The 25,405-nt window shown below is 40.8% G+C and overlaps 1 protein-coding gene across 3 annotated transcripts in view; it reads left to right on the forward strand.

The window, feature by feature from the left end:
• The window catches only part of WASF2 (WASP family member 2), a 73,064-nt gene that overhangs the window by 7,737 nt on the left and 39,922 nt on the right, over positions 1-25,405 (forward strand). The window contains exon 2 of one of the 3 annotated variants that reach the window (XM_049105721.1): positions 20,634-20,781. The exons of the other annotated variants lie outside the window; for them this stretch is intronic. The gene's annotated coding sequence lies outside the window, so the exon portion shown is untranslated. The remainder of the gene's footprint in view (positions 1-20,633; positions 20,782-25,405) is intronic. 3 annotated transcript variants of the gene reach the window in all.

Genomic DNA, 25,405 nt, shown 5'->3' on the forward strand with positions numbered 1-25,405 from the left:
GCAGGGAGCCCTATGCCATACTGGATCCTGGGTCTCTAGAATCATGCCCTGGGCTGAAGGTGGCGCTAAACCGCTGAGCCACCCAGGCTGCCCTATTTTATTATTTTATTTTATTTTATTATTATTTTATTTTATTTTATTTTATTTTTAATTTAAAATTTAATTATTTTATTTTATTTATTTTATTATTTTATTTTCCTATTATTTTACCTCCTTCATTTTTTTAAATGAGATTTCTTTCTTTTTGTCTTTCTTCTTTCTTTGTTTGAATTTAATGAGATTTTTTCTATTTTTTTTTAAATTTTTATTTATTTATGATAGTCACACAGAGAGAGAGAGAGAGGCAGAGACATAGGCAGAGGGAGAAGCAGGCTCCATGCCCCGGGAGCCTGGCCTGGGATTCGATCCTGGGTCTCCAGGATCGTGCCCTGGGCCAAAGGCAGGCGCCAAACCGCTGTGCCACCCAGGGATCCCTTAATGAGATTTTTTAATGGCACAGTTTACATACTGTGAAATGGGCAGAAAGAAATATATAATTAGGTGAATTTTGACAAATGTAAACACACGTGTAGCCAGCACTCCAGTCAGGATATAGAACATTTTTATAACCTTCCAGTCTTCCCTCACACACCCTTCCACCCTTCCAATTAGTCCCTACTATCTTAGAGGCAACCACTGTTCTGATTTCTGTCCTTACAAATTAATTTTGCCTGTTCTTGACTCACACCATATATACTTTTTTGTGCCTGGATTCTCCTGTTCAATATAAAATTTTTGAGATTCATCCAAATTCATGGGATATCATTATGAACCCAGATCTTTTTTTTTTTTTCTTTTAAATATTTTATTTATTCATGAGAGACACACAGAGAGAGGCAGAGACACAGGCAGAGGGAGAAGCAGGCTCCATGCAGGGAGCCCGACATGGGACTGGATCCTGGGTCTTGAGGATCACGCCCTGGGCTGAAGGCGGCGCTAAACTGTTGGGCTACCAGGGCTGCCCAGTTAGCATGTTTTAAAAAAAGATTTATTCATTTATTTTACAGAGAGAGACACAGTGTGCATGCACTTGCACAGCAGAGGGTGGGTAGGAGGGAAGGGAGAGAGAAACAGACTCTCTCTCCTACTGAGTGATCCCAAGAACCTGCTATCCTGACCTGAGCAGAAACCAAGAATTCAAGAGTCGGATGTTTAACTGACCGACCCACCCAGATGTCCCACTACCATTTAGCATTTTGACATATTTTCCTCTTTCTCTGCATTTTGCTTACCACAGCTGAGACTATAGTTTAGGGATTTTTATTAATTTTTTTATTTTTTATTTTTTTAAGATTTTATTTATTTATTCATGAGAGACACACAGAGAGGCAGAGACACAGGCAGAGGGAGAAATAGGCTCCTTGCAGGGAGCAGGATGTCAGACTGTATGTGGGACTCAATCCCTGGCCCGGGAGGATCCCTGGGGGGCTCAGCGGGTTTAGCGCCTGCCTTTGGCCCAGGGCGTGCCTCTGGATCCCCCACATGTACTCTTTGGTCATTCACTTCATTCTTGAATATCCAGCACCCAACATTTCTTGCATAGTGTGAGACAGTATAGTTCTGTGGTTATGAGTATAGATTTGGAGTCAATCCATCTGAATTCAAATGTAGGCTTCTTCAGTACTAGTTTTTTTTTTTTTTTTCTTTTTTAAAAGATTTTATTTATTTATTCATGAGAGACAGAGAGAGAGGCAGAGAGAGAGGCAGAGTCACCGGGTCTCCAGGACCACGCCCTGGGCTGAAGGCAGTAAACTATTGAGCCACCAGGGCTACCCTCACTACTAGTTTTGTATGTAATTTTGGGCAGTGATTCAGCCTCAGTTCTCTTATTTGTAAAACGGAGACCTATGTAATTTTTCTGTAAAATACAGAGCATATCTCCAAGGGTATTAGAAGAATTAAATGACATCATTATTTAATCCATTGCTCAGTAAATGTTGACAGTTGTTGTTAAACATTAGGAAATGACATATTTGGTTGGATACATTACCTGTCTAGTCCTGAATTCTGCTTTTGGGAAAGGGATTAAGATTTCAGTTTCAAAATTTAAGACTACATTGCCCATAGTTCATAATTTCTCTTTGGAATTTCTCATGGAAATGTAACCTATGCTTTTTACCTAGACTATGTAAATTATTTTTTCTTACATTTTGTACACCTCATCTGAGTAATGAGTTTTACTACTTTATATGCTGGATTGGGTAGTAAGCTATTACTTTTTATTGGTCCTAATAAAAGCAGTAGCTGCTGAGTAGTAAGTGTATACTATGTGCCAGGCAGTGTGCACATTCCTTCTCATAGCAGTCCTTCAAATTAGTTTTTTACAGATGGGAAAAGTGAGGCTGAAAGAAATTGAGTAACATGCCCTTGGTCACAGAGTTAATCATGCTGCTACTAGAATTCAAAGCCTTCCTCCCTCCCTTCCTTATTTCCTTTTCTCACTCCACCCCTTTTTCCCCCCACATAAAACTCCTATCTGAGGGGCTCCCTGGGTGGCTCAGCGGTTTAGTGCCTGCCTTTGGCCCAGGGTGTGATCCTGGAGTTCCAGGATCAAGTCCCACATGGGGCTCCCTACATGGAGCCTGCTTCTCCCTCCCTCTGCCTGTGTCTCTGCCTCTCTCTCTCTCTCTCTCTCTCTCTCTCTGTTTCTCATGAATAAAAAAAAAAAAAAAAAAACTATCTGATCCTAAAATCTGGGCTTAAAAAATAATTTAATATACTTTATTGTTTCTTTAGACTTCTAACTGCTTTATAATGTCTAAGATTTGTTGCAGAATGTTTACCATTTCACACCCTCTTTGTTTTATATTAAAGTCATATATATATGAGTGTGTGTATGTGTGTATATATATATATATATGAGTGTGTGTGTGTGTATATATATATATAATTTTTAAAAAAATCTGTAAACATATAGAAGTATAGAAGCTCCTCTGGTCTTTTTGGATACCTTTATAGGCCTGCTCTATTTTACCTTTTTGTGCAATGATGACCACAACTGCACATTCTCTTCTAGGTACAGATACACTTTGGTTTGTACAAGGGCAGGATAATGTGTTCTGTGTTTCCAGAGCTTTCATAATAACAGCCAGCATTTTGTTGCGTTTTGTAGCTGTATTTGGGGTAAGCCTAGGGACTCTGAAACCCTTTTCTTATAGTGTAACAGGTAGCTTTAGAGCTCATCATCTGATAATTATAGTTTAGACTATTTTTCCATTACTGCATTACCTTATTTTTGTCTACATGGAAGCTATTTTCCACATTTTTCAACACACAACTTTATATCCTCCTAGTTCTAGCTACTTCTGTAGAGTCATCTGCCAAAAGAGAAGATTTCACTAGATAGTTTTTTCTGGATGATTTCTAAAAATGTTACTTGGGTTAGGTTTCAACATCATTCCCTGGGGGGATCCCTTTGTTTATACATCTTTATCTAAGAGGGGACTATATCAGAACTCTCTCATTCCTGTTTCTAAATGAATTCTCGGGGTGGGGGGAGGAATTTGTTTTTGTCATTGTTGTTTTTAATTTCATTAGGTAATCTCTACGCAAAACCTGGGGCTTGAACACACAACCTTAAGATAAAGAATTGCATGCTCTACTGTCTGAGCCAGCTGCTAGAGCGTGGTACTCTTGTTTTGTTTTGTTTTTGTCTTGGATATTCTATTCTTGATCTTGGGGTCTTGAGTTTGAGCTTCATGTTTGGGAGTGGAGTTTACTTAAAAAAAAAAAAAAAAAAGGTAAGGGCACCTGGGTGGCTCAGTTGGTTAAGTGTCTGCCTTTGGATCAGATCATAATCTCAGGGTCTTGGGATCAAGCCCTCCATTTGGCTTCCTGCCCAGCAGGGAGTCTGCTTCTCCCTCTACTCCTCCCTCTTCACATGCGCAGTCTCTTTCTCTTTCTCTCTCTCTCTCTCTCTCTCTCTCTCTAATAAATAAATAAAATCTTAAAAAAAATTTTTTTAAAGATAAAAAATAAAATTATTGGAGCTCCTGGCTGGCTCAGTTGGTAGAGCATGTGACTCTTGATCCTGGGGCCATGAGTTCAAGCCTCAGGTTGGGCACAGAGATTACTTAAAAGTAAAATAAATCTTTAAAAAAATAATTATTGTCTGGCTTATAGAACCCTAGCAGTTTAAATACTTGAATTAATAGTGCTTTTATTTTTATAATACCTTTATTGAAATATTATTAAGGGGCACCTGGCTGGCTCAAGTCAGTAGAGCATGTGACTTAATCCGGGTGGTGAATTCAAGCTTCACATTGGGTGTGGAACCTACTTAAAAATTAAAAAAATATATATTGTTGACATAAAATAAACCACATCTATTTTTTTTTTATTTTTTATTTTTTAAAAATATTTTATTTATTTATTTATGAGAGACACAGAGACAGAGAGAGAGAGAGAGAGAGGGCAGAGACACAGGCAGAGGGAGAAGCAGGCTCCACGCAGGGAGCCTGATGTGGGACTCGATCCAGGGACTCCAGGATCACATCCTGGGCCAAAGGCAGGCACTAAACCGCTGCGCCACCCAGGGATCCCAGACCACATCTACTTAAAATGTAAAATTTAGTAGATTTTGACTTATGTATGTACCAGTGAAACCACCACCATAGTTAAGAAAATTTACATAGTGGGATGCCTGGGTGGCTTAGTCCCAGGACCCTGGAATCCAGCCCTGTGTCAGGCTCTTTGCTCAGCAGGGAGTCTGCTTCTCCCTCTCTCTCTCTGTCCCGCTCCCCCTACTGGTATTCTTAGTTACTTGCTCTGCTTTGTCTCTCTCTGTTTAATAAAGAAATGAATCTTAAGAAAAAGAAAACCATAATGAACATATCCATCACCCCTAAATGTTTCCTCTTGCACGTTTGTAGTCACTATCTCCTGCCCCACTGCCTTTCTCCCCCGCCCCCCCAACTGGATACTCACATGCAAAAGAATAAAGTTAGAACCCTACCTAACCCTAAGCCTACCTAAACCTACCTTTATGTTAATACATTAAAAAAAAAACTCAAAATGGATTAAAGGCCTAAATATAAGATCTAAATATATAAAAATCTTAGAAGAAAACATAGGTGTAAATCTTTATAATCTTAGATTAGGCAGTAGTTTCTTACATATGACATCTAAAAGCACAAACCAAGAAAAAATAGGTAAATTGTACTTCATCAAAATAAAAAACTCTTGTACTTTACGGGGCATGATGAGAGCACCTGGGTGGCTCAGTTGGTTAAATGTTCAACTCTTGATTTCAGCTCAGGTCGTGATCTCAGGGTCATGAATTCGAACCTAGCATTGGGCTACTTAAAAAAAAGGAGATTTTACTAACAGACTTACTTATTTTAGAGAGAGGAAGTAAGTGCAAGGTGGGGAGAGGGAGAGAGAATTATAAGCAGGTTCCATGATCAGAGTATAGCCTGATGCAAGGCTCCATCCCAGGACCCCAAGATTGTGACCTGAGCTGAAACCAAGAGTCATCCGCTCAACCAACTGAGCCACCTAGGCACCCCAGTATTTTATTCTTTTTGATGCTATTGTAAATGAAATTGTTTTCTTAATTTCCTTTTTGGATTGCTTATTGCTAATGCATAGAAATACAATTGAAAAAAAAAAAAGAAATACAGTTGATTTTGTAGATTGATCTCATATTCTGCTAACCTTGGTTCTAGAGGGTTTGGGGGGTTTGAGGATTCCATAGCATTTTTTATTTATTTTTATTTTTATTTTTTAAATTTTTATTTATTTATGATAGTCACAGAGAGAGAGAGAGAGAGAGAGGCAGAGACATAGGCAGAGGGAGAAGCAGGCTCCATGCACCGGGAGCCCGACGTGGGATTCGATCCTGGGTCTCCAGGATCACGCCCTGGGCCAAAGGCAGGCGCCAAGCTGCTGCGCCACCCAGGGATCCCTATTTTTTATTTTTATTTATTTATATTTTTTTAAGATTTTATTTATTTATTCATGATAGTCACAGAGAGAGAGAGAGAGAGAGAGAGGCAGAGACACAGGCAGAGGGAGAAGCAGGCTCCATGCAGGGAGCCCGACGTGGGATTCGATCCCGGGTCTCCAGGATCGCGCCCTGGGCCAAAGGCAGGCGCTAAACCGCTGCACCACCCAGGGATCCCTCCATAGCATTTTTTATTTTTTATTTATTTTTTATTTTTTATTTTTTTAATTTTTATTTATTTATGATAGTCACACGGAGAGAGAGAGAGAGGCAGAGACACAGGCAGAGGGAGAAGCAGGCTCCATGCACCAGAAGCCCGACGTGGGATTCGATCCCGGGTCTCCAGGATCGCGCCCTGGGCCAAAGGCAGGCGCTAAACCTCTGCGCCACCCAGGGATCCCTCCATAGCATTTTTTAAAAAAGATTTTATGTTTTAATAATCTCTGCACCTAATGTGGGGCTTGAACTCAAAACCCTGAGATCAAGAGTCACATGCTCCCCTGACTGAGCTAGCCAGGTACCCCTCCTTAGCGTTTTCTATATACAAGATCATGTCATCTCAAATAGTGTTTTATATGCTTCTCTAAGAAAGGTATTTAGCACACCTGTGTAGCATTTTCGTTCAGGACCTTGACTTCTTTATAGGTTAAAATGAGAAGTCTAAGCTTTTCTTCTGCTCGTTCCTTTTTTTTTTTTTTTTTTAAGATTGTATTTATTTGTTCACAGATAGAGACACACAGAGAGAGGCAGAGATGTAAGTAGAAGGAGAAGCAGGCTCCCTACTGGGAGCCAGATGTGTGACTCGACCCCAGGATCACGGCCTGAGCCAAAGGTAGACGCTCAACCACTGAGCCATACAGGCGTCCCACATTTTCTTATTTTTTAAAAAAGATCTTATTTGTTACTAATGAGAGAACGAGGTAGAGGGAGCACCACAGGGAGAGGGACAAGCAGACTTCACACTGAGCACAGAGCCCAACACCTGGCTCAATTCCACAAGCCTGAGATCACCACTCAAGCTGAAACCAAGAGTTGGATGCTCAACCATCTGAGCCACCCAGGTGCCCTTCAGCACATTTTAGGGCGGGGTTATAGGTCTGCCAACAAGCCAAGCTTTGGCTCCCCTAATTTCCCAGTTCATCCAGATGTAAGGCTTTAGTTGCTACTGGCTTCCCTGAATTCCCTATCTCTTTTCATGACAAGGCTCTTAGGTCCCTTCATGTCTTTTTCTCCCACTAATCAAGTTCAGTGCCTTTGTTACCTTTGCCATGACTCTTGTCTCTAATTCTGCTCTCCCTTTCCAGCTCTATTCTCTTCTACTGTGTTTAAGTGTGAGATGTGTGACATCTTCCTAAATATTCTGTAATCTGTAACTCGAGTTGTGTGACTCTCATCACTTACTGACTAAAGTATAAATTCAACCTGTTTAAGATTCTGTGATCTGGCCCTACCTGTCTTTCCAGCCTTGCTTCCCACTACTTTTGCAATAATGTACTCATCTTCATTCCCCAGAGATGTCTCATTATTTTCTGCTTATGTGCTTCTCACATTGTTTGTCTGCCTCAGATATAATACTCCTTGTTTCTGTATATCCAAATCTTGCTTATTTTTAATGTCCAGTTATATTTCTCTGTGATGCTTCTGTGATTTATGTAACCAGAGGTAAACCATAACTTCATCAGTTTTTATTTTGTTTTATATTTGTAGACTTTTCTCATTTCTCCTATAAGACTGAACTCCTTAAATAGAAGCTATTTCTTGTATCTCTGAACATCTACAATGCTGGGGCCTTTGCACTTAGTAGTAACTCAATAAATATGTGTTAAGTGAGGTAACATTGAAGATAATGTTCCTAGAGGCAGAAACCTAAATTTAATGGCCTCTTGAGCTGCTAGCCAACCTTGTGATTTATTTTCATAGATTTCGTAGGTTGAAAACTTATTTTAAAATTTTTTTGAGTTTTTTTAAAGACTTACCTATTTATTTTTATTTTTTTAAATAACTTTTTAAAAATCTTTTTTAAGATTTATTTATTTATTTATTCATGATAGACAGAGAGAGAGAGAGAGAGAGGCAGAGACACAGGCAGAGGGAGAAGCAGGCTCCATGCTGGGAGCCCCATGTGGGACTCAATCCCAGGACTCCAGGATCAGGCCCTGGGCCGAAGGCAGGTGTTAAACTGTTGAGCCACCCAGGAATTCCCCAAGACTTATCTATTTATTTTAAGAGAGAGAATACTACAAGGGAGAGAGGAGGAGGGAGGGAAGTCCTCAAGAAGACTCCCTACTGAATATGGAGCCTGCTGCAAGGGCTTGATCCCAGGATCCTGAGATCATGACCAGAGCTGAAATCGAGAGTTGGGTGCTTAACCGACTGAGCCACCTAGGCACCCTTGTAGACTGAAAAACTTGTATATAAACTTTTCTCTCAGGGATGCTTGGGTGGCTCAGTGGTTGAGTGTCTGCCTTTGGTTCAGGTCATGATTCTGGGGTCTTGGGGTCAAGTCCTGCATCATGCTCCCCACAGGGAACTTGCTTCTCCCTCTGCCTATGTCTCTGCCTCTCTCATAAATAAATAAATACAGTCTTAAAAAAAAAAAAACTTTTCTCTAGTAAATTTTTTGAAAAATTTCAAACATATATAAACAAAAATTTTGAAAAATTTCAAACATGGGGCAGCCCGGGTGGCTCAGGGATTTAGTGCCGCCTTCAGCCCAGGCCCTGATCCTGGAGACCTGGGATTGTGTCCCATGTCAGGCTCCCTGCATGGAGCCTGCTTCTCCCTCTGCCTCTGTCTCTGCCTCTTGCGCTCTCTCTCTCTGTGTCTTTCATGAGTAAATAAATAAAATCTTTAAAAAAGAAAGAAAGAAAGAAAAATTTCAAACATATATAAACATATATGTAAACAAATAAATTTCAAACATATATATCCTGTATGATGTAATGAACCTCTATATGTTTATTGCTCAGCTTCAACAGTGATCAACCCATGGTCAATCTTGTTTCATCTGTACCACTTCTACTGCTTATTCCCTCACCCTCATTGATTCTTTTTGTTTTATTTTATTTATTTATTTGAGAGAGAGAGAACTAATAGTGGGAGATGGGGCAGAGGGAGAGGGAAAAGCAGGCTCCCCACTGAGCAGGGAGCCCAGAGGAGAGGCTCGCCTGGGATCATGACCTGAGCTTCATGAAGGCAGATTCTTAACTAACTGAGGCACCCCTCATTGGATTCTTTAAAACAAATCCCAGACATTATGTCCATTCATTTCTCTATGTAGCTCTAAGACATAAAGGATAAGTATTCTTTAAAAAAAGGGGGGGGTAGATCATCAAATACTCTATTAATTTCAAATTTCTACAATTGCTTTCTCTTTCTTTGTTTCTCTCTTCTTCCCTGCCCCCCATTTCTCTTTAAACATTTGGTGTATTCAAAAGTCCGTTTCCAAAAAAGGTCCATATATTGATTTGGTTTAATGACTCTTAAATCTCTTTTATTCTATAGGTCCTCTTGCCTCCTTTTTTCCCCTGTATCTTTTTGTTGTGAAGAAAGCAAGTTCTGTAGTTTTTCCTACTCTGGATTTTGCTAATTGAATTTCTACAATTCATTTATGTTCTTTATCTCTTGTATTCCCTGTAAACTGGTTGTTAGATCTAGAGCATCATTATCTAATAGAGATATTCAGGCCTCAAATTTAAATGTTCTAATAGTCACATTAAAAAGGTAAGAAGAAGGGATCCCTGGGTGGCGCAGCGGTTTGGCGCCTGCCTTTGGCCCAGGGCGCGAGGGATCCTGGAGACCCGGGATCGAATCCCACGTCGGGCTCCCGGTGCATGGAGCCTGCTTCTCTCTCTGCCTCTCTCTCTCTCTCTGTGTGATTATCATAAATAAATAAAATATATATATATATTAAAAAAAAAGGTAAGAAAAAAAAAGGTAACAAGAAACAAGTGAAATTTGTTTATTTTTATTTTGTATTTTTTAAAGATTTATTTACTCATTTAAGAGAGAGAACGTGCTCATGAGCAGTGGGGAGGGGCAGAGGGAGAAGCAGACTCACCGCTGAGCATGAAACTCAATGTGGGTCTCAATCCCAGGACCCTGGGATCATGACCACCTGATGAGCAGAAGGCAGATCTTTACCGACTGAGCCACCCAGGTGCCCCAAGTGAAATTCATTTTAATAATATTTTTTATTAACACAGTAGTTGTAAATTATTATCATTTCAAGATGTGATTTTTTTTTTAAAGATTGTATTTATTCATGAGAGATACAGAAAGAGACAGGCAGAGACATAGGCAGAGAGAAGCAGGCTCCATGCAGGGAGCCTGTTGTGGGACTCGATCCCGGCACTCCAGGATCATGCCCTGGGCTGAAGGCAGGCGCTCAACCTCTGAGCCACCCAGGCGTCCCTCAACGTGTAATTAACATAAGGATTATTAATGAGAAATTTTACATTTTTAAATTTTATTTTATTATTTTTTAAAGATTTTATTTATTTATTCATGAGAGACACAGAGGGAGAGGCAGAGACACAGGCAGAGGGAGAAGCAGGCTCCATGCAAGAAGCCCACCATGGGACTTGATCCCAGGTCTCCAGGATCACACCCTGGGCCTGAAGGCGGCGCTAAACCGCTGATCCACCCAGGCTGCCCTTTACATTTCTTTAAATACTAAATCTTTGTGATTTGGTGTGTGTTTTATAGCTATGGCACATATTAGTTCAGATGAGCCACATTCAGGTACTCAATAACTACATGTGTGTAGTGGCTACCTGTCGGACAGCACAATTCTAGAGGCTTGGCCTGAATCCGGTTTCCTGTTTTGGCAGTAATGCTTCATGAGTGGTGTAGTATTCTTCCAAAAGGAGGTTTTATAATGTTCAGATGTCTCTTTCTATGTTGTAAGTGGTCATGGATGACGATTACTTAGCTCTTTTATTTCATTAGATGTTTGCAAGGTGATGATATTTTATATTCTTTATTTATTAACTGGAATACTTCAAAAAAGAAAAACTTTCATTTATCAACTCTTTGGTTACCCTGAGGTTTGATTTGTACAGGAAAGGCAGGATAAATGCTTGATTCTTTCTCTACTTCTTTTTTTTTTTTTTTTTCTTTCTCTACTTCTTTACAAGTTTTCAAAATAATGGGTTGGTTCCCTGACATACTCCAAAGGGGATCAGTGAGTTGTTTTTTTTAAAGGATTATTATGAATTTATGAGTTTTAACATATTTGATACGTTTTAATCCATTGTAGTTACTCTTATTGATGTTCAGTTTGTTCCATCTTGGATCTTTGGGGGCCTTTTCACATTGGCTTCTGATTTCTTTTTTTGGTAGAGAGTGCGAGAGAGCGAGCATGTGCTTGCTTGCATGGGCACATGCACACACCTGTGCAAGCTGGGGTGGGGGAAAGGTGTGGGGGGCGGAAGAGGGAGAGGGAATCTCAAGCAGGCTCCACACTCAGCACAGAGTCCAACCTCGATCCCACTACCCTGAGATCATGACTTGAGCCAAAATCAAGAGTTGGATGTTAAACCAACTGAGCCACCTAGGTACCCCAGCTCCTGCCACCCAGGTACCCCAGCTCCTGATTTCTTCTGACATAACTGCAGTAGTCTTTGATTAGTGTTTCTTGCTTTCTAGTATAAGATTTTATAGACTTTCTTGTACATTTCCTATTCTTTAGCCAAAGAGCTCTGGATCCTTTTAGTGCCCACATTATTGGCTCCTTCATTTGGTAAATGAGGAAACTGAAGGCTAGACAAGTACAGTGAACCAGGGTCACAGATTCAGCAGCATAATCTGGCCTAGTACACTAGCCTTCTGGCTCTTAACTCTATACCATGGCTATTTTGTTTTGTTTCCTCTACCTAGTTTTAGGACTGATGGTTTAACTGCATTTGAGTTTCTACTCTAGTTTGTCAGGGGAAGATAGGTTTTGTGGGTCATCATTGGAGGTACAATCAAACCTCATTAATTTGGGCTAATTGGGGTAAATCCTAGTGAGAGTGTTGTGTGTTGTTTTTCTTTAGGTGCAGCTGTTACTTTGAGTCATACGGTAGCTGAAACTAGGCTAATAGTGTTACCAGGTTATTTTGTTAGGTAGAGGTCCTTGTACCTGCTTTAATGAATAGCTGAGAGTGATGTGCAATTTAACTTTAATTGTATGTAAATTAGACTCCTAAAATGCTTAAAAACAGCTCATTAAACATTTCTCCCCGTAATCTTATTTATACTCTTTTCTTAGCCAGTCTTTTCTTTATTTCAGGTCTGAATTTATCTCAAGTTGCAAATGTGTGGAGCCTATACTAATATAGGGTTGCCATAAAGTTCAGAAATTTTTAGAAAGGATATTGAGAAAGTGCAGAGGAAGAACATCTGGCAGTTTCAGCCAACCAGAACGTAACTCCTTGCATATAAAAGTAAGCTAGAAGTGCTTTTGAGTGGCAGAGAGCTATCAGAAAGCTTTTTCATTTTACATCAAAAGTAGCATCATTTTAGGGCCTCACTCAGAGATAACTGTATGTTGAGGGACTGAGGATCCAGTTGTGTGAGGGTTGGCTGTGTTGCCTGTTGGCTTTGTGGCCCAAAGTAAGTCAGTTGACCTCTCTGAGCCTTAATTTATTCATTTATAATGAGGTAATTAAAATTGGGAGTGGTAATATATGTTCTTTTTGCATCACAGACTTCTTGTGAGATTCAAATCAGTTAATTAAATGACATAGTAGATATTCATTGAATTAATGAGAGATGATATGAAAGTGCTTTTTTAATCAGAAATTTTGTATGACCATAAGCATTATTAGAATAATACAGATTAGGGGCACCTGGGTGGCTCAGTCGGTTAAACGTTTGACTTGCTCTTGATTTCAGCTTAGGTCATGGTCTCAGGGTCATAGGATCAAGCCCGGAGTTGGGCTCCGTGCTGGGTATAGAGCCTGATTAAGATTCTTTCCTTCTCCCTCTGCCCTTCCCCCTGCTCTCTCTCTCTTAAAAAAAAATAGGAATAAATAAAATCTTAAAAAATAATATAGATTAGAGGCATTAATACATACTAGTGATCAGAAGCATGGCAGCAGAAGGAGGAGATTCAAGATGTCTGTCCAGAACTTTATGGTCATTTTACAACAGAAGCATATAGCCCACACACCTCAGGATCCTCTGACGGCATCATGGTTTCATAGCATAATACCATTGCTGATGTGAAGGCCCTGAGTTACTAAGAAAATGTTAAATTATGTTTAGTATATTCTGTTTAGGAAATAATGGATATGCACAGTATATTTTACAGAGATTTTCATTAAAATGGCTTCAGAAAGTATAAGTGTCTAAGGAGTTATTTCCATTATCTGACATAATTCTACCTTATGTAGAGTCTTTTTCATTTCCTGAAAGCAGCTAACACCTGTACTGAATGCCAACAACTGTTCTAAAGTTTTTGTATATATTTACCTCTTTATTTTTCCCAATACTCCCATGAGGTAGATAATGTTATCTACCACTTTGCAGATGGGAAAACTGACATACAAAGAGATTAAGAAACCTGCCCTCGATTCTGGGTAGAGGTCCTGGATTGAGGGAAAAGTTTCTATGAAGAGCTTATTGGGATGACATTATCTAAAATTTAGTTATGGGCGGGGGGGGGGGGGGACCTGGCTGGCTTAGTCAGTAGAACATGTGATTCTTGATCTTGGGGTTGTGAGTTCAAGCCCCACATTGGGTGTAGAGATTACATAAAAATAGAAGAATGTTTAAAAAATTGAATTTAGATATGGACTTTGTGATAATAATATTGCATCATTGTTAAATTTCCTTCTCTCTTTTTTTTTTTTAAAGATTGTATTATTTGAGAGAGATCACAGAGGGGGAAAGGCAGAGGGAGAGGCAGACTCCCCACTGAGCAGGGAGCCCAAAGCAAGACTCGATCCCAGGACCCTGGGATCATATACTGAGCCGAAGGTAGATGTTTAACTGACTGAGCCACCCAGGCACCCTCATCATTAAATTTCCTAATGTGATATTTGTACTATATTTTGTTCTCAGGAGATAACTCCCTGAAGTATTTAGACACGGGGGGCGGGGGGAACCATGTCTGCATCCTGTTGTCAGATGATTTTTTAAAAATTAGTAATATAGAAAAAGTGGGGGTAGGGAATAAATGTGGTAAAATGTTAATAATTGGTGAACTTAGATGGAGGATATAAGGGAGTCTTTCGTAATACTCTTGCAACTTTTCTCTAAGATTGAAATTATTTCAAAATAGGAGTAAAATGACAAAATTTCCTTAGGTCACACAGTTAAAGGGCCGAGATTTGAACTCCAGCCATTTGGTTCCAGTTCACTGTGTTTTTATTTTATTAAAAATTTTTTTTAATTAAAAAAAATTTTTTTAAAGACTTTATTTATTCATAGAGACAGAGAGAGAGTGAGGCAGAGACACAGGCAGAAGGAGAAGCAGGCACCATGCAGGGAGCCCGACTTGGGACTCCATCCAGGGTCTCCGGGATCACGCCCTGGGCTGCAGGCGGCGCTAAACCGCTGTGCCACCGGGGCTGCCCTTTTAAAAAAATGTTTAAATATTTTATTTATTCATGAGAAACACGGAGAGGCAGAGACATAGGCAGAGAGAGAAGCAGGCTCCATGCAGGGAGCCTGATGCGGGACTCCATCTGGGGTCCCCAGGATTATTCCCTGGGCTGAAGGCAGACACCAAACCACTGAGCCACCCAGGGGATCCCCAGTTCACTGTGTTTTTATTTTATTTTATTTTTTTAAAAGATTTTACTTATTTATTCATGGGAGACGGGGGCGGGCGGGCGGGCAGAGACACAGGCAGAGGGAGAAGCAGGCTCCATGCAGGGAGCCCAATGTGGGACTCGATCCTGGGTCTCCAGGATCATGCCCTGGGCTTGAAGGCGGCGCTAAACCCCTGAACCACCTGGGCTGCCCTCACTGTGTTTTTAATCATAATGCTAGTTGGCTATTCTGTTCATGGTGCTACCTATGAGAAGTAAATCTGTACTGAATTTTAGTTGGGACTATGATTGGACCCTGAACTTTAAGCTGTTTTAGCAGCCCTGCCTCCTGGTTCTTCAATGATAGAGTAATATAATTTATTGTATAAACCAGTTCACTTTTAAGAGTAAGAGAGAAAAAAAAAAGAGAAAAAAAAAGAGTAAGAGAGAATACTATTAATAATTACTGTGGGACAATTGATGCAAACCAAGAAGAATGGACACCCTAAAAGGATACTGCTGCTTGGAAGATTCCAGTTTTAACAAATGTGACAAGACATGATAATTGCTTCATTATAATTGCATCTTGTTTACCATGGATTCTAGTTTACACAATACAGACACTTTTTTTCTCCTGCCAACAAACCTCAGGTCTTCACCTGATACATTTTCATATTTTCTCCTCTCAATTTTGCTAATTCTTTTGCTTCCTTCCAGACCACTTGGGAAATAGTTTTTGTCAAACCCAGTTTCCTCTAAGACTGAAAAATACCAACAAGAATTTCTATAACACTTGTCCACTTTTTTAAAATACTGGCATTTAAAACCATAAATCTCCAAACATCTTTATTAATGTGATTTCTACAAGGAAAGGGGCTGGTAAAATGCATCTATATTACTAGATTGGCAGAGAAGTATTACTGTTGTCAACTTCTCATAGATATTTGGAAAAACCTTATTGTATGGTGCTGGAGGCTACGTTAATGTTAGTTAAAAAGGATTATACCAATGTAGAATCAAAGGCAGATGTGCTGTCTCATTGATCTGTTTCCCAGGTAATGTCCATTCCCATTTTTTTTTTTTAAAGATTTAATTTATTTATTCATGAAAGACAGAGAGAGAGAGGCAGAGACATAGGCAGCGAGAGAAGCAGGCTCCATGCAGGGAGCCCGATAGGGACTCGATCCCAGGACTCTAGGATCATGCCTTGGGCTGAAAGCAGGCACTCAAGTGCTGAGCCACCCAGGCATCCCCATTCCTATTTTTCTAATCATTTCCAATTTCATTGCCCTGGAGCTCTGTCCAATTAAAGATGTTGACCTTCACTAATAGAGGACTAGTATTTTTTGGTCAGTCTCTAAACCGGCTTTCAAAACTATTCTAGTACAATCTGCTCTGCATTTTTTTGTTTTTTTTTAAGATTTCATTTATTTATTCATGAGAGACACACACACAGAGAGAGAGAGAGAGAGAATGGCAGAGACACAGGCAGAGGGAGAAGTAGGCTCCATGCAGGGAGCCTGACGCGGGACTTGGTCCCGGGACTCCAGGATCACACCCTCGACTGAAGGCAGACGCCAAATTGCTGAGCCACCCAGGGATCCCTCTGCTCTGCTCTGCTCTGCTCTGCTCTGCTCTGCTCTGCTCTGCTCTGCTATTTATTTATTTATTTATTTATTTGCTCACTCACTCACTCTGCATTTTAAAGATCAGACTATCTCTTTGCTTCTTCTTCCTCAAATAGAATGTATTTAAACAAGTATACTTCCACTAGAGCAGGAAAGGATGAGACAGAGCAAGGACACTGAAATTTAACTCAGGTAGTTTTCCTTCTAGTTAGCTACTGCAGCATAAAGTTTAGGAAAGGAGTAGATTAAACAAATGACTAGCATGATTTTTTAAAGCCACTTAAATGACTTTTTTTCTTCTATAACGAAATGTGGTTTTATAGTAACAGTAGTCTTAATTACATTCTTTTTTTCTTAATTACATTCTTATTTTAAAAAATAATATGTATTGTATAGTTCAGAGCTATTAATTTTTTTTTTAAGATTTTATTTATTTATTCATGAGAGACACAGTGAGAGGCAGAGACATAGGGAGAGGGAGGAGAGGCAGGCTCCATGGCAAGAAGCCTGATGTGGGACTTAATCCCGAGACTCAGGATCACTCTCTGAGCTGAAGGTAGATGCTCAACCACTGAGCCCAGGTGCTCCAAGAGCTGTTAAATTTCTGATATTTTTTTCTTTAAATTCAGTGAATTGCTATATTTAAAGGAATAGTTTTTTTTTTTTTTAAGATTTTATTTATTTATTTATGAGAGACACAGAGAGAGGCAGAGACACAGGCAGAGGGAGAAGCAGGCTCCATCCAGGGAGCCTGTTGCAGGACTCAATCCCAGGTCTCCAGGATCATGGCCTGGGTTGAAGGCAGATGCTTAACCTCTGTGCCACCCAGGCATCCCAAGGGATAGATTTTTTTTTTACATCTAATTTAATGAATGAATGGCCTATGAAACCAGTTTTTACTTTATTAAAAATAACCTTTGTTTTATTTTATTTATTCATTTTTAAAAAGATTTTATTTATTCATGAGAGACGCACAGAGAGGCAGAGACACAGGCAGAGGGAGAAGCAGGCTCCTCCGAAGGAGCTGGATGTGGGACTCAATCCTGGGATTGGGATCACGGCCTGAGCCAAAGGCAGATGCTCAACCGCTGAGCCACTCAGACGTCCCAAGATCATTTATTATAAAGACAACTGCAAGTGTCACGCTGGTTAACCATGCATTAATCAAAATCAGCTTATTAAAATAATATTGACTTGAATTATCAATTTTGTATTTTTCATTTGATATAGGAAATCAACAAATACTTTTGAGAATATATTGTATATGAAAGGGTGATGATTGGCATGATCCCGTGTCCAAAAAAGCCTATATTCTGGGAACACAGAGATACATGAACATGTTGCAAATTTGTGGAATCTCAAATCTTTATGTCTTGGATCCTTATCTCTGCCACTATTCCATTCTTAAAGCTATTTTACACTTCTAACAATAATTTTTGCCATTCGATTTAGGGAATAGTATGAATACTATCATGGTTTATTTTGAAATTTAGATAAAATGGACAAACTCCTAGCAAAAGATAACTTACAAGATGTCTCAAGTAAAAATTGAAAACCTTTAACTACTAAATAAATTGAAGTAGTTCTCTTCCAGAAAATACCATGCACAGATGAATTTCAAGATATAGCCCAAGATTTTATTTATTTTTCTCTTTTTTTTTTCAAATTTTTATTTAAATTCCAGTTAGTGTACATACAGTATATTAGTTTCAGGTGTAGAATTTAGTGATTCATCACTTATGTAAAACACCCAGTGCTAGGGGCACCTGGGTGGCTCAGTGGTTGAGCATCTGCCTTTGGATCGGGCGTGATCCCTGGGTTATGGGATCAAGTTCTGCATCAGGTTCCCTGCAGGGACCCTGCTTCTCCCTTTCCCTCTGCCTATGTCTCTGCCTCTCTCTCTGTGTCTCTCATGAATAAATAAATAAAATCTTAAAAAATAAAAACAACACCCAGTGCTCCTCACTACAAGTACCCTCCTTAACACATCATCCACTTAACCCACCTTCTCTTCCCTCCAGCAAGCCTCAGTGCATTCTCTATAGTTAAGAGTGTTTCCAGGGTCACCTGGGTGGTGGCTCAGTGGTAGAGCAACTGCCTTCGGCTCAGGTCATGATCCCAAGGTCCTAGGATTGAGTCCTGCATCAGGTTTCCCACAGGGAGCCTACTTCTCCCTCTGCCTATGTTTCTGCCTCTCTCCTTGTGTCTCTTGTGGATAAATTTATAAAATCTTAAAAAGAGTGTTTCCAGCCTAAGGTTTTAAAATTAGTTATAAATTCCATTTTTTCCATGCTTTTGGAACCCCCAATTAAGAAGGTGGCTGTGCATGATTTACATTTTCATTTCTCAGCCTTCCTGACATGGCTCTTTATTAAGGGGACCTCGTGGGACACCTAGGTGGCTCAGCGGTTGAGTGTCTGCCTTTGGTTCAGGGTGTGATCCTGGGATCTAGGATCGAGTCCCATATTGGGCTCCTTGCATGGAGCCTGCTTCTCCCTCTGTCTAGGTCTCTGCCTCCCTCACTCTCTTTTAAAAAAAGCAGGGGGAGGGACCTAGTTTTGTCCCAATTTGTTCTTTTTGTTGTTGTTGTTAAAGCTTCTATTTATTGGGCAGCCCCGGTGGCACAGCGGTTTAGCGCCGCCTGCAGCCCAGGGCGTGATCCTGGAGACCCTGGATCGAGCCCCACGTCGAGCCCCACGTCGGGCTCTCTGCATGGGGCCTGCTTCTCCCTCTGCCTGTGTCTCTGCCTCTCTCTCTCTGCCACTCTCTTTCTGTGTCTCTATGAATAAATAAATAAAAATCTTTAAAAAAAATTCTCTTTAAAAAAAAAAGATTTTATGTATTCATGAGACACGCAGAGAGAGATGCAGAGACACGGGCAGAGGGAGAAGAGGGAGAAGTCCATGTAGGAAGCCTGATGTGGGACTCGATCCCCGGACTCCAGGATCACGCCCTGAGCCAAAGGCAGATGCTCAACTGCTGAACCACCCATACATCCCCCAATTTGTTCTTCATTAGCTCCCACTCCTTTTCTCCTCTTACCTTTTCTCTTCTTTCTTTCTTTCTTTCTTTCTTTCTTTCTTTCTTTCTTTCTTTCTTTCTTTCTTTCTCTTTCTTTCTTTCTTTCTTTTCTCTTCTCTTCTCTTCTCTTCTCTTCTCTTCTCTTCTCTTCTCTTCTTTTCTTTTCTTTCTTCTTTCTTTCTTTCCCTTCTTTCAATATTTTATTTACTCATGAGAGACACAGGGAGAGATGTAGAGACATAAGCAGAGGGAGAAGCAGGCTCCCTGCAGGGGGCCGCATGGGGGACTCAATCCCAGGACCTCTGGGATCACGACCTGAGCCCAAGGCAGACGGTCAACCACTGAGCCACTCAGGCATCCTTCTCATTTCTTCTTTGTAGTCAGCAAGAGTCGGAGAGGATCTTTCCATTGTTTAGAGACTTTATTTTCTCAGCAGATTGTGCTCCTGTTTCTATCCAGTATTTTATGAGGGATTGATGGGTGACAGAAGTGCTGCTCAGCACCTTACCTTTTTACCACCTTAAAAGATGGTACCTTCCCTCAAAGAGCTCACAGTCTATCCCTGTTAAAACTGTAATGTGGGATGGATGCAGTAACAGAATAATAGAGTGCCATCAACACAGAGGAGGACTTGATTAATTCTTTCTAGGGAACAGGGTCACGATGGCTTTGTGGAAGCAGTTCATTTGAACTGGACAGGGAAGGATTAATAAAATTTCAAGAAGCAGAAGGGAGGGGGGAAAACCCATAAAAGGTGGGTATTCCATGAAGCAGGAGATATCTTGAATGATCACAGAAGCAGGAGAGTACAGGACAACCTCTGATGAGCAGTGGCTGAGGTGTAAGTGCACTGGAAAGCTATGGCCAGAAAGGAGGCTAAAAAAAGTATGTTGATGTCAGTTACTGAGGGTTTTTTTTTTTTAAGATTTTATTTATTTATTCATGAGAGACACAGAGAGAGAGATGCAGAGACACAGGCAGAGGGAGAAGCAGGCTCCATGCAGGGAGCCCGATATGGGACTCGGTCCCCAGTCTCCAGGATCATGCCCTGGGGTGAAGGCGGCCCTAAACCGCTGAGCCACCCGGGCTGCCCACTGAGGGGTTGGTTTTAAATATCACGTAATTGCCCTGATCATTCCCACTCAGATTTTTCTCTGTCTCAGAGTCGTCGTCGTCGTCGTCGTCCTCCTCCTCCTCCTTCTCCTCCTCCTTCTTCTTCTTCTTTTTTTTTTTTTTAAAGATTTTATTTATTTATTTCAGAGAGAAAGTGGGAGAGAGCAGGGGCAGAGGGAGAAGAGGGAGAAGCAGACTCCTGGCTGAGCAGAGAACCCAATCGGATGCTCCATCCCAGGATCCTGGGCTCATGATCTGAGCTGAAGGCAGCCTCTTAACTACCTGAGCCATCCAGGTGCCCCATCAGTCTCAGTCCTTCTAAAATCCCTAACTCACCTTCAGTTCTCAGATGAAAAATTTCAGGTTTTCTGTGACAGGTGTCAGTCAATATGGCTGATTTTTGGTTATAGAGTTTTACCTTAGTGCTGAAGGAGACCAATCTTTATCTGGTTAATTGCTGGGAGGCAGGCATCCAGAATGACCTGAAAGCATTATAGGCTTTCAGAGAAGGTATTTGATCTTGGTGTTTTGGAGAAATGCAGCTCCTTCCTACCAAAAGGTCAGGAATGCTCAGCTTCATTAGCAGTTGTCAGGGAAATGCAAATTAAAACTACATGATACAATCTTTTATGTCCATGAGATTGGCAAAAATTAAAGTCCAACAAAAGATGTTGGCAAGGATATGAAGCAACCAGAACCCGGCAAGCAGAAGTGTAAACCATTTCAGAAAACAATTTGGCATTATGTCATAATTGAATATTTACATAGCCCATAACCCAGCAATTCCACTCCTAGGTATCTACCCTTACCTTATCCATGTACCAGGAGACATGGAAAAAAATGTCCATAGCCACACTGTCGGTGATAGCAAAATTTCCAAACTGGGAGAAATCCAGTGTCTATCATCTTTAGATTGGATAAATAAATCATGGTATAGTCATAAAATAGAAGACCATGTAACAGTGGAAATGATTAAACTGTGGCTATAGCAACATGAATGAATTTCAACAAATTGTAGAGTGAAAGGTTGTGGAAGAATGTACATTAGATTCATGTAAAGATCAGAAACATGGGAAACTAAACTATGTTAAGAGTTACAGATATGATAAAACTATAAAGAAAAATAAGGGAATGGTAAACACATTTCTGGATAGTAGAGAAGGAAACAGGTTTGGGGAGAGTCATGCAGGTGACTTTAAAGCTAATGGTGATATTCTTTTTTTTTTTTTTTTTTTTTAAATTTTTATTTATTTATGATAGTCACAGAGATAGAGAGAGGCAGAGACATAGGCAGAGGGAGAAGCAGGCTCCATGCACCGGGAGCCCGACGTGGGATTCGATCCCGGGTCTCCAGGATCGCGCCCTGGGCCAAAGGCAGGCGCCAAACCGCTGCGCCACCCAGGGATCCCTAATGGTGATATTCTTAAACTAAAACTAGGCTATATCACAATTTTTTTAAAAGTTTGTTTAAGTAATCTGTGTACTCAGTGTGGGGCTTGAACTCAGCGGCCCTGAGATCAAGTCACATGCTCTTCAGACTGAGCCAGTGAGGCATCCCTATCATGGTTCTTTATACCTTACATGTATATATATTTTTCAAGATTTTATTTATTTATTCATGAGAGACACAGAGAGAGGCAGAGACATAGGCAGGGGGATGAAGCAGGCTCCCTATGGGGAGCTTGATGTGGGACTTGATCCCAGAACCCTGGGATCACGACCTGAGCTAAAGGCAGACGCTCCACCACTGAGCCACCCAGGTACCCCTACCTTACATGTATTTTTTAAAATGCCTGTATATATAAATTTTAAAACATTAAGGTAAGTTTGATGATATTGGATCTAGTCTAGTGTTCTTCTAGTAATACTTTCACAAACAAATTTTTCAGAATGTAAAAATTGAGGCCCAGAGAGATTAAGTAATTTAATTGTTCAGGAGGAAAAGCTTATCAGTGACAGCCTGGCCTCAAACTGTACAGAGCACTTTCTATCATTTTATGTTGCATTATGTAGATTCTATCGATCAATTAGAAGTGCTTCCGCTTGGATTACTGCTTCAGTCTCTCACCCCTTCGTGTAGTACGTTCTCCACACTGCTGCCAGAGAGAGCTTTCTAAATGCAAATCCAATCATGTCACTCTCTGGCCTCAATCTTAAATAGTTCCCAGTAGCCTTCCGCACATTCCAAGTGCAAAAGTGCAGTACGAAAGTGCAGTATGCAAGGCTCTCTGTGCTTTGGCTACTGTCTGCCTTATTAGCTTCATCACTCATGCCTTCTTGTACTTCAGTCACACCAAGCTATTTGCTGTTCTTGGAACATTATTTGCCTCTGCACACACTGCTGCCTTCATCTGCAACTTCTTTTAACTAAATTTTTTGTCCTTTAGGACACCCATCTGTTTCTTTTTTTAATAAAGATATACCTCCCCTTTTTTATTTTTTTTATTTATTTTTATTTATTTTTTTAAAGAAATTATTTTTATTTTTATTTTTTATTCATGAGAGATACAGAAAGAGGCAGAGATACAGGCAGAGAGAGAGGCAGGGAGCCTGATGTGGGACTCGATTCTGGGACTCCAGGATCACACCCTGGGCCAAAGGCAGACGCTCAACCACTGAGCCACCTAGGCATCCTTACCTCCCCCTTTTTTAAAGATACTTTTTAATTTTTTTTAATTTTATTTTTATTAAAGATTTTATTTATTCATGAGAGACCCACAGAGAGAGAGAGGCAGAGACACAGGCAGAGGGAGAAGCAGGCTCCATGCAGGGAGCCGGACATGGGACTCGACCCTGAGTCTCTAGGATCACACCCTGGGCTGAAGGCGGTGCTAAACTGCTGAGCCACCTGGGCTGCCCTCAAGATACTTAAAAAAAAAAAAAAGTTTATTTATTCAGAGAGCCAGAGAGAGAGAGAGAGGCAGAGACACAGGCAGAGGGAGAAGCAGGCTCCATGCAAGGAGCCCGACGTGGGACTCGATCCCAGGGCTCCAGGATCACGCCCTGGGCCGAAGGCAGGCACTCAACCGCTGAGCCACCTAGGCGTCCCAAGATACCCTTTCTTAATGACTCTCTGCTCCCAGTCTGAGCTGGATGCCTCCATTAAAACCTCGAACTTAATGTTTGTAGTCACACTTATCACAGAGTATTTTTGTCCCCTTCAGTAGTTTTCAAGCTTCATGAGGGCAAGGACATTATTGAATTTATCCCCAGAGTGTGGCATAGTATCTGGTATATAAGATTCAAGGAAGGAAGGAAGGAAGGAAGGGAGGGAGGGAGGGAGGGAGGGAGGGAGGGGTGGATATCACCTTATACAGATCTCACATATAGTTAGAATTGTCATTTGTTTGCCAGATTCTCACCAGCTCTATTTATATTTATAAAGGCAGGCAGGAAGGAAAGGAAAAAGTCAGGCAGGCTGGTGGGTGGGTAAGTTGGTGGGGACAGAGTATTGGGAGCAAGAAGCTGATTTAGTGGGGAAAGGGTGGGTTCAGAGGCTTATTAATGTTTTAGCCTGAGAATGATGCAGGCTGTATCCTGGGATTTTCAAGTCATGACCTGAGTCATGAGCTGAAGGTAGACACTCAACCAATTGAGCCACCCAAGTGCCCTGATTTTTAATTTTTAATGTCTCACTGTGTTCTGTACCAGATTAGACCCCTGGTCATTTCCTACAAGAGTATATGTAGATTCTGTTTTGTGATCTGGTGAGCTACCAGGAATCTTAATTCTAAAACAGAGGTTGAACTTGGGCTATTCAGACTGAGTTCTCTTCCCTCAGAAAGCAGTACTATAAGACTGGAGGTCCAGATACCTTCCCTATCCTTACCTTCATGAGTGCCAGAGCACAGGAGTTGCTAACTGTGGCTTCATTGATTTGGTTAATATTTATTGAGCATTCTCTTTGTGCTTAGCATGGTGGTGGGCACTAAAAATAGAGACAATTGATCACTGGCCTTAAAGAGTCCAGAGTCTAGTAGGAGAGCAAGTAAGAAAATCAGTCATTTTAATGTAGTGTGAAGGGATAGGCATGGACGAGGTGTTATTGAAGTTTAGAAAGTGCATGGGGAGGGGCATCAATCTTCTTTGGGGCAAGGCATGTCAAGAGACATTTCACTTGAGCTCAATCTTGGAAGACCTTAGAAGTTGTTGGGGGCATGGTGGGTGGTCAGACTTGAGCAAAAGTGTGGAGGCAAAGGAGAGAACATGATGTGATGGGGAACCATGGGAAGAGTCTTTGGGACTTCAGGGGAAGGGTATGTATATATGAAGATGTCATAAGAGAGGAGACTGGAACCATATAAAGGAACCATATTGTGAATCACCTTTTCTACTTTCCTAAATAAAAGGAATTATCAGTACAAGTGTTTTCATTCATCCAGTGTTAAATGTTTAGTGTTTCTCTTACTGTTGTCTCTTGAGCAACTGAGTTTTATTGTGTTTTATTTCTTTGATTTGTCCTTTTTATGATACCTGCATTTGGAGACCTCTTTCTTTTTATGCTTTAGATGAGTTCGCTTTGGGTATCATCTAGTCAAACCCCACACTCGGGCATTGTGGAATGGATGACGCATTCCTTTTAAGGCAGCTTGGAAGTAGGAGGATTTAAATGACCTTCAAAGACTAATGTCAGGCCCCCATGTCAATGTCACTGCAATTCATGCATGCATGGAGAGTGGGAAAGAGAACTTAATTATGGAGGAGGGGAATCGTAACCCTGCTTGAATGGGTAGTTGAAAGTCCTGGGCCCGCCCCTTAGCCTCAAAAAAGGACTTTCTTACATTTGCTGCCAAAGAGGTCATAGGGAGAGCCCAGATAAATACCATCCTCCCTCTGGGGTGTGTGAGCCAGTCTTATTCTTTTACTTCCACAGGTGCAGAATAGGTTCACCAAGTAGTATTCTGATCTCCATTGAACAG

Source organism: Canis lupus, chromosome 2, assembly GCF_003254725.2.
Source record: "Canis lupus dingo isolate Sandy chromosome 2, ASM325472v2, whole genome shotgun sequence".
Classification (NCBI taxonomy): Eukaryota; Metazoa; Chordata; class Mammalia; order Carnivora; family Canidae; genus Canis; species Canis lupus.